We start from the raw sequence: 8,688 nt of genomic DNA on the forward strand, positions 1-8,688 counted from the left end.
GCCTTGGTTGTCCTGAAAGTAGCTTTGTAGACCAGGTTAGCCTCAAATTCAGAGACTCCTCTGCCTCTCAGTGCTGGGACTAAAGGTGTGTGCCACCAGGCCCTGCTCTCTCTGATCTTGTGCATGAGTTTGCCTGCAGGCTTTCCGTGGGGGCTACCATCCCATCTGAAAACAGGACTGGACATACTTTTTCATGTGGCTCTTGGCCGAATTCACTTTTGGCGTTAGTGGATTGAAGGCCTTGGCCTTTGCTGGCTGTTGGCCGTCCCTGCTATCGCTTCTTTGCTGTGTGTGCCTTTCTAAATGGTAGCTCACAATAGGTGTTTGGCTTCCTTCACTGCAGATGAGCAACCTCATCATAAAAATGATGTTAGATTATTTCTCCTGTCTTATATTTGTTAGATGCTGCCTACCACTTGTACTTTTTAAAGGTTAAAGAAGGCGGGGGGGGGGGGGGTCCTCAAAGATACAGTAATTTGACCAGGATCCAGAAAGTTATCTGACTGAAACTAAAAATTACCAGTAGCCAGGTCTCTGTGAATATCATTTCCTTTGAAGAACAATTAGAAAAGAAATAAAAAATATGGATGCTGAGAATACTTGTAAGAAATGTTTTAAAATTCCGAAGTAATTATAAAGTATGTATGCACTCATGCCTATGTGCACACGTGTGTGTGTTTAAAGAGCATGCCTGTGCTCTTGTATGTAGCAGCCAGAAGATGATGTCGGGTAACCTGCTGTATTACTCTGTAGGGTCTCCCCCTGAACCTGGAAGCTGCTGCTTTTGGCTAGGCTGAGTGTGAGAGTGTGGTACTCCTTCTCTGCATCCTTCCTTCAAGCATGGGGTGACAGGTTCATGTGGCTGTGCTCACCTTTTTACCTGGTGCTGGGCGTCTGAGCTCAGGCCGTCGTGCTTGTGCAGTAAGCACTCTAACCCACTGAGCCACATCTCCAGCTTAACAGTGATTTTGGGTTGACTCCAGTTTGCATCTTGAGAAAGTGATTGACCAGTGTGTGTGTATGTATGAGTATATACTCCTTTGCTTCTGAGGGTGAGGTCAGCTGTACAATTATTAGACAAAACTTTCTGACTAAGTGATAATTAGTCTTTCCAACTGTATGGTTTAGTAATTTTTATAATAGCAGGTATAGGTGCATTATTTATAATTTATGTGAATTTTCCCATCATGAGAGCCCATGTTTTATTTATTTATAAGTTTGTGTTATTTATAATTTGTGTTTTCCTTCCTTCCTTTGGCATCTACTTAAAAATATAGATATAGAAGAGATTTATACATTAAATGAATCAGAACCAAGGTGTCAGGCCCCAAAGGAAAGTAAATCCACTTTTAGCAATGGGGTGGGTATATCATGACAGAGATTTAAAATAGTATTTCTGGTTATGTGTGGATATGCGCACAGAGTTGTAGGTGCCATTGAAGGCCAGCGGGGTTGGATCCTCCTGGAGCTGGTGTTACCTGTGCTTGTGAGCTGCCCTGTGGGTGTTGGTAGCTGAGCTCCAGTCTTCTAAAGAGCAGTGTGTACTTCTAGCTGCCAAGCTACCTCTCCCATTGCCAGTGGTTTTTTTAAAAATCAAAGTTTATGTGCATACTCTTTTTGTATTAATAATAAAGGCAAATACCCACCTACATAATTGCGATTATTTTTATAACATTAAAGAGAATACTTGTGTGTGTTGCATCTTCTTTGAGGGAATGGGTTCAGAGTTGTTTAAAACCTTTCTGGAGGAAGGGGGTTTGATGTTAAATGTCGATCTGAAGTGTTCAGCATTGCAGACAGCTTCCCTTTTGCTTGGATTATCTAAAGAATTCCAGAACAAGAAAGGACTTACGGTTTAAGTCACTGCTTGTCAGGGTGGCCACTAATCGTGGGTGTTTACTGAAGTTAAAATTAGCATTCAGGAGAGTAAACATTGGTTTTCTTGCTTTCACTAGTCACATTTTATGTATTTGCTTACATGACTACTGGGTTAGTTTGCACAAATATAGGACATTTTAATCATCATATATATAAGTTCTGTAATAATCTAGATGACTCCATTTTATATTGATTTTGGTAAAGAGCATGTGTTTAAAATATTCAATAGTCATTGAAATTAACTAAGTTGAACCTTATTTCTTAATTTTCATTTTCCAGTGTTTTGGAGCCGTGAGGGATACAGCAGTTTGATCAGTATTGTCTTAACATGCTTCAAATAAATCAGGTGAGTTTGTAGTAAGGCATGTCATATTTACATGGTGCTTCGGGCGTAGAATGTGGGGCATCGCAACTCATCTCTCTGTAACCGTAACCCGAATGCTGCTTTATGGAGAATACGTTGTGTCTGAGCACTACCGTGAAGAGTAGGCTTCTGAAAGGAAACAGTAGTAATCTTGGAAGCTGATCGCGCCTGGATGTGCAGGACAATCCCCCCAGAACAACCATGGTCATGATGTAGCACCACTTGAGAAGGAGATTCTTTTTCTAGGGCATTCACATGGACTACAAAGTATACCCCTAAATAAACTATGGTGTGTAACACCGTTGACTCACCAAAAGAAACAATTTTCCTTAGGTCTTGACATTCCTCTAAGAACTATATACATTAAAATTTACTCCTTGAACAAATAATACAATATTGTAGCTCCAATATCACAGAATATTTCTTAGTGTCTTTTGTTTGTAATCAAAATAGAAGTGGCTACTGTTTTCTGTGATTTAACAACATAATCCTGTTGCCCCTTCATACCCACTTTCCCCCCGCCTCACTCAAGAGCTCTCTGGTTCCTGTACTCTGACTACACCATCTAGTGACTTCTGAGCTTATCTGCTTAGGCCTTTCTGAGCTAGAGTCACACCGCAGTTGTCAGTTTTACCTCTAGAGGACTTACTGTCTTCTGGGTTGGGCAGGGTCATTCCAGCTTGGGGACCTGTTCTGCTTAGGCTGTCCTGGACTGTACTGTTTACTCCACACTCGTTTGGGCTCGCCTGATCCCAAGCCTAGTATGTCTCATAATACCCTGTCTTTTTATTTGTTTGTAGTATGGCTTATTGTATTATCAAATATAAAAATACAGTCTTCCTTCTGCATGTGGATAGGTCTCTGGTAACACATTTGTAGTTTCAATCAGAAATATTAAAAAGCAAATTCCTTCTGTTAGATCTTTTCCCTTGACATTGCTCCCTAAGCAGTAGTCGTCCATAGCATCAGTGTCGCACTAGGTGCTGAGAGTAACCTGATGGTGATAGAGTACACAGGGTAGTTTGTGTAGGCAGGTGTGTATGCTGAGCATCTGCAGGCTTTTGTACCTAAGGGCTACTGAGGGATGCCTGGACTAGTTGTCTCCTTTGCTGGGGTATACTGCACGAAGATAGTGCTTTTGCCTGTTTGTTCTTCTAGTTCTACGTTCAAATAATTTCGTTTCTTAAAAACATATTGATTCGTGACTGAATGAATAGTAGTGTTACTTAAAGCACACAGACCTGTATTCTTTTTCACAGTGTCTACATAATTGCATTATTCATTCAGGTATTTCATAATCTTGCATTATGCACATGCCATTTATATAAGAGCCGTCTTATGCTATTCTTTGATCTCCCTCCTCCCCCTCCACCACATACACCAGGAAATTTTCTTGTGAAACAAAAATTGCTTTTTTCAGAGACAATTAGAGTGTAGCTTAGAGAACTCTTGGCATTGGAAGTATCTGTGTGACCTGTGAGACTTGTCTTAGACTCTGCTGTAGGTTCAGAAGTGTCATTCAGGGGTTCAACAGGTAAAAATGATTACTCACTTGTAATAGTCATTCATCAGAAGTGGAAGAGTTAACACTAATGAGGATTTACTTGCTGCTTTGCTCACACTGAATTAGGCATTGTATGCAGTTCCTTGGATTTGCCTAGAAATCCTAAGTCCTGGTCAGATATAGATGAGGTTAGCTGTAAAAGATCCATGTAAGTAAGGGATTGCTTACTATTACTGACTAAGTTTCATCCTTCAAAGCGTTGAAGTCAGAGAGGAATATTTGCCATAATTGAGAGTAGTAGAAGTTGTGAAGACTTTGTCATTGACCAAGCTTAAATCTGAATTACTAAACTTGAGAGTGACTTTTATTTTTTATTATTTTCATGGCAGTTGCTTTCTCATGAGGATGGTTTGTAAGATAAAAGTAAAAAGGGATGAAAAAGGTTTTAAGCTGACCCCTACAAAGCAATGAATATTTGACTGTTGATTTTCATGTGCTTCCTAGGGTTAGTATTTATTTGGGAGGATTTCCCCTCTAATTATGCTCAAATAGCTGCACTTTTTCCTTGTCCTAGCAGATTCTTCTGTATCTTCTACTCAAACTGGTTAAAATTGGATATATACAAATAGCTGCCATATGGTATGTCATCTAATAATTTGATATTAAGTCTAACACTATTATTTGAGAAATAACAGAATGCTTTGCATTCTATTATAGTAATGGCATTTTCTCCCTTTAAATTGCCACCTTCAGTTTTGCTTTTGCCTTTTAAGAAAATATGTTTACTAGAAAAAGGCAGGCCTTATGGGAAGATGCTTTTAAAAAGTGAGTTCATGGAGCTCGAAAAAAGATGTCGGAATGGGGAGACACGGCCTACCTCGGTCTGTTGCCACCCACTGCTTGTCTGCCATGCATGTCTTTGCTCAGTTGGTCACTGGGCCTCTGGGAGGCTGCTGGGAGGGACCTGGCCTGCTGTTGCTGCTGCTACCACTTGCTCTACAAACACCACAGTTGTGCTGGGGTACTGGCGGGGCGGCAGGTGCTGAGCATGGGGTGGTGTGCTGCAGCCTGGAGCTTGCACCCCTAGACACACTGCCCAGCTACACGATGACCCTGACTGTGAGCAGCGGCAGGATATCTGGGATGAAGAGTGATTCGTTTACTGGCTTGAGTCTCCCCGGGGGACGTCTGTGGTCTGTTCTGCTGCTGGAGGCCTTGTTGGTGTCTGTGGTCCGTGCTGTTACCAGAAGCCCAGTTGAAGTCCGTGGTTGGTGCTGCCTCTGGAGACCATGCTGCTCATCTGGGCTGCTGCCTATGGGACCAGGTTGATGTCCATGATCCCTTCTCCAACTGCAAACCATGTGAAAGTCCATGATCCATGCTGCTGCTGGCTGCTATAAGCAAGGAAGCTTGTTTTGTAATAATATCGATGACTGCAGATTCATAACTGAGAATGAGAGACATAAGGCTTCTGTGTTGACACCCCCATCTAAAGAAACAAACAATGTCCCTCCCTCCCCGAAAAAAGTCCAGATGGAAAGCTATTAAAGAGAGTCCTTAAAAATTGTGATAAAGATGCTGAAGTGTAGCTCTTTATAGCTGATGGCTACTGGTGGGTAGGGGTGGGGAAGGACTCAGTTTTCTTTAAGGACTGGCCATTGGGAGTTTGACCATGCTCCAGAGAATATATAGGCAGCACTAACTTGACTTGGTGGGGCTTTTGGAGGGGGAGGGTGCAAGGATTGGAGGGTAGATCTGGGAGGAAAGGGAAGTGAGTGTGACGGGGTACATTGTATGAAATTCCCAAATAATAAAAATAGTATGTTGGGGGGAAACAAAGTATGTTATATATGTGCAACTTATACTACAGAAAAATGAATGGTGTAAATGAGAAGAAAAGGTCACGAAAGTTCCATGTTCTGTTACACTATTAGCACCTCTTGGCATGTATACTTAATTCTTTATGAAGGGGTATTTCTTTGTGAATATGCTATTTTTACAAATGCATTATACCATATTTAAAATTCTGGAGTGATTTAGTCATCATCTTTACTTTAGAAGTGTTGAAACTTCAAGTATTGTTGGGAGCAGATTTTTATGTAAATTTTTACATGTCTCATTTTCTAATTATTATAACTAACTAGAAGTTAAATGCTAGTCAAAAATTATTAGAGATATTTGGTGTATACGTACAAAAGTACACAATTACCTTTACTAATAGCATAGAGATGCCCATTTCCTTCCCGGTCTGACACATCTTCTACTTGTGTCTGTCTGACAAAAGCGGTTTTAGTTTGCATTTCCATGGTTTGCTCCCACTCACTTTCTCTTATGTTTTGCCTTTTGTGAATTGCTTTTCTGTGTCTACTGTCACCTCTTCCTTTTTATTTGTAATCAACAGTCCTTGAATTGTAATTACCATTTGTAGAATGAATTGTTCACCAATAACTAAAGGGAATTCACTAGCTTCCAGGTTATAGCAGAGCGGACATGGTATATTGATGCCTTTTCTTCCTGATTATAATGTCAGAGGCAGAGAAACTTATTTTTCCATTAGACTGCAGCAGTGCAAATAAGTAAGGTGCTGCCCATGCTGGATAGTGTTAGCTGAGTGGCGAAAATAGGGCTATTTTTTGTGGGTTGGAGTTTGAGGGAGATTTGATAGGTCAGGGTATCCTAAGGGGTAGGAGAATTCTAAAGTAGACACTTGTAGCATTGGGAGAGAGAGAGTTTACAAGGCTCTAATCTTGAGAATAGATGCTGGAAGATTGAAGTGAAGAGGAAGCTCTGAGGTCTGCATAAAGTAGAGTGGAGGGAACAGGCAGGACAAAGTAGAGTTTGAATGCAAAAGAGTATGGATCCTTGTAGGGCAAGAGGGGGCCAAGAGTTACAATGGTGGTTATTCCATGTCTAGTGTAAAGAGAGGCTGTGGGAGTTTAGAGGATGTTGATGCCTGTCTCACAGGTTCCCGGGGAGGAGCTACCGAGTTAGTGGAATGTATTGCTTGGCACTGGCCCGCTTACTCCCATTCGTACCTTTAATTTTACTAATAATATTGCTGTTGCCGCCAGACTCTGGTGGGACAGTAAAGGACGGGTACTCAGATCATTTAGTGTTTTGAGAAATGAGCCATCTGGGGCCTGTGTTGGTTTGAATAGGAATGACTCCCATAGACTCGTGTCTGAATGCTTAGCCTGTAGGGAGTGGCACTATTAGGAGGTGCAGCTTTGTTGGAGTAGGTGTGGCCTTATTGGAGGAAGTCTATCACTGTGCAGGCAGACTTTGAGGTCTTTTTTTAAAAAATATGCTTTTTATTATATGCTTAAGCTATACCAAGAATGGCACACAGTTTCCTTCTGCTGCCTGCAGATCAAGATGTAGAACTGTCAGCTCCTTTTCCAGCACCATGCATGCCCACATGCCACCATGTCCCACCATGATGATAATGGACTAAACCTCTGAAAATGTGAGCTGGCCCCAATTTAATGTTTTCCTTTATGAGAGTTACCATGGCCACAGTGTCTTTTCACAGCAATAAGATCCTAAGATAGGAGTTGGTACCAGGGACTGGGATATTGCTGTGATAGGCCTGTCCATGCCTTTATTTGGAGGAATGTGAACTTTGGGAGCAGTTGAACACTTAAAGTGGTGGGCCTTAGTGAGCCATACTAGTAGGAGCATGGAAGACGGTGATGCTGAGGTTGATTGAACTATGAGGACCTGTCTCGAGGTTTCAGAGAAGAGCATGAGCATATGTATGGTCTAGAGACTGTTCCTATGATATTTTGGCAAAGAATGTATGTGGCTGCTTTTTGTCCTTGTCTGAAGAGTCTACCTGAGGCTATAGTGGAGAGTTTTGGGTTAATTCTGTTGACAGACAAAATCTCAAGACAGCCAGTATTGACTCTGTTGTGTGGTTATTAGTGGTCACTCTTATACAGATCAACAATGAAAAGGAGTAAGCAAAGGAAGGAAGAATATAAAATGTACAATATGAGGAGAAAAGGCACCAGGAAGTAGAATGGAGCTACGTCCTGTGATCAAAGAGATAAACAGATTTAGAAATGGAATAGAAGGAGTGGCAACCTCAGGGCAAGACCCCAGCCAGCTAAGCTTCCAACTTGTGAAAAGTAATTCATGTAAAGTGAAAAGGAATTAAAAGAAAATCTTAGGGCCAGGCGTGGTGGTGTATTCCTCTGACCCAAGCAGTCAGAAGGCTGGCAGGTCTCTGAGTTCGAGGCCAGTCTAGTTTACAGAACAAATCCCAGGACAGTCACACTTAGGCAGTGAAGGAAACCATGGAAAACAGAAAGCTGGTGAAGATGTAATTGAACAATGGGACCATGTTCCAGTCCCAGGAAGCAACAGAACTTGGCAGCTTTGGTCACATGGTTCTGGCTTTAGAGTCAAGAATAGAAGAAATGGGCTATGGAATCTCCCTCTTCGACTAAGGAAAGCCATTGATGCCAGGCATATGTCAGGGGTGTCCCTGAATGAAGGCCTAGAGAGACCATTTCATGAAGCTGTGAAGGTGAGGCCTGGATTGCCTTGGAGACTTCAAGAAGTTAAAGATGCCAGAGTTTAACCTGCTGAGGGGAGCTGCTAACAGGGAGTGAACCAGCCTAAGAGAAATAACTGTGCTGCAGTCAGCGAAGCTGAAAGGACTTGGAGATCCGAAGAACGTTTTGACTTCAGACATGGAGATTCAGAGTTTGGAGTTTGCCCAGCTGATTTTCAGTCTTGCTTTGGTTTAGTATTTCCTCACTATGTTCCCTTCAGTTTTTGGAATGATAATGTGTATTCTTATATTCTGCACCATCATGTGTTTGAAGTATGTCATCTGTTTTTGATTTTGTAGATGTTTGTAGATGATTACAGTTAAGAGATTGCATGAATCTCAGAAGACACTTTGAACATTGTACTTTTTTTTTTTTTTTTTTTT

General features: G+C 41.6%; 1 protein-coding gene across 1 annotated transcript in view; it reads left to right on the forward strand.

Annotated features, from left to right (window-relative positions):
- Positions 1–2,157: 2,157 nt before the first annotated feature.
- The window catches only part of Stau2 (staufen double-stranded RNA binding protein 2), a 300,509-nt gene continuing 293,978 nt past the window's right edge, over positions 2,158–8,688 (forward strand). The window contains exon 1 of the mRNA XM_026786800.1: positions 2,158–2,224. The gene's annotated coding sequence lies outside the window, so the exon portion shown is untranslated. The remainder of the gene's footprint in view (positions 2,225–8,688) is intronic.

Source organism: Microtus ochrogaster, linkage group LG5 (assembly GCF_000317375.1).
Source record: "Microtus ochrogaster isolate Prairie Vole_2 linkage group LG5, MicOch1.0, whole genome shotgun sequence".
Lineage (NCBI taxonomy): Eukaryota > Metazoa > Chordata > Mammalia > Rodentia > Cricetidae > Microtus > Microtus ochrogaster.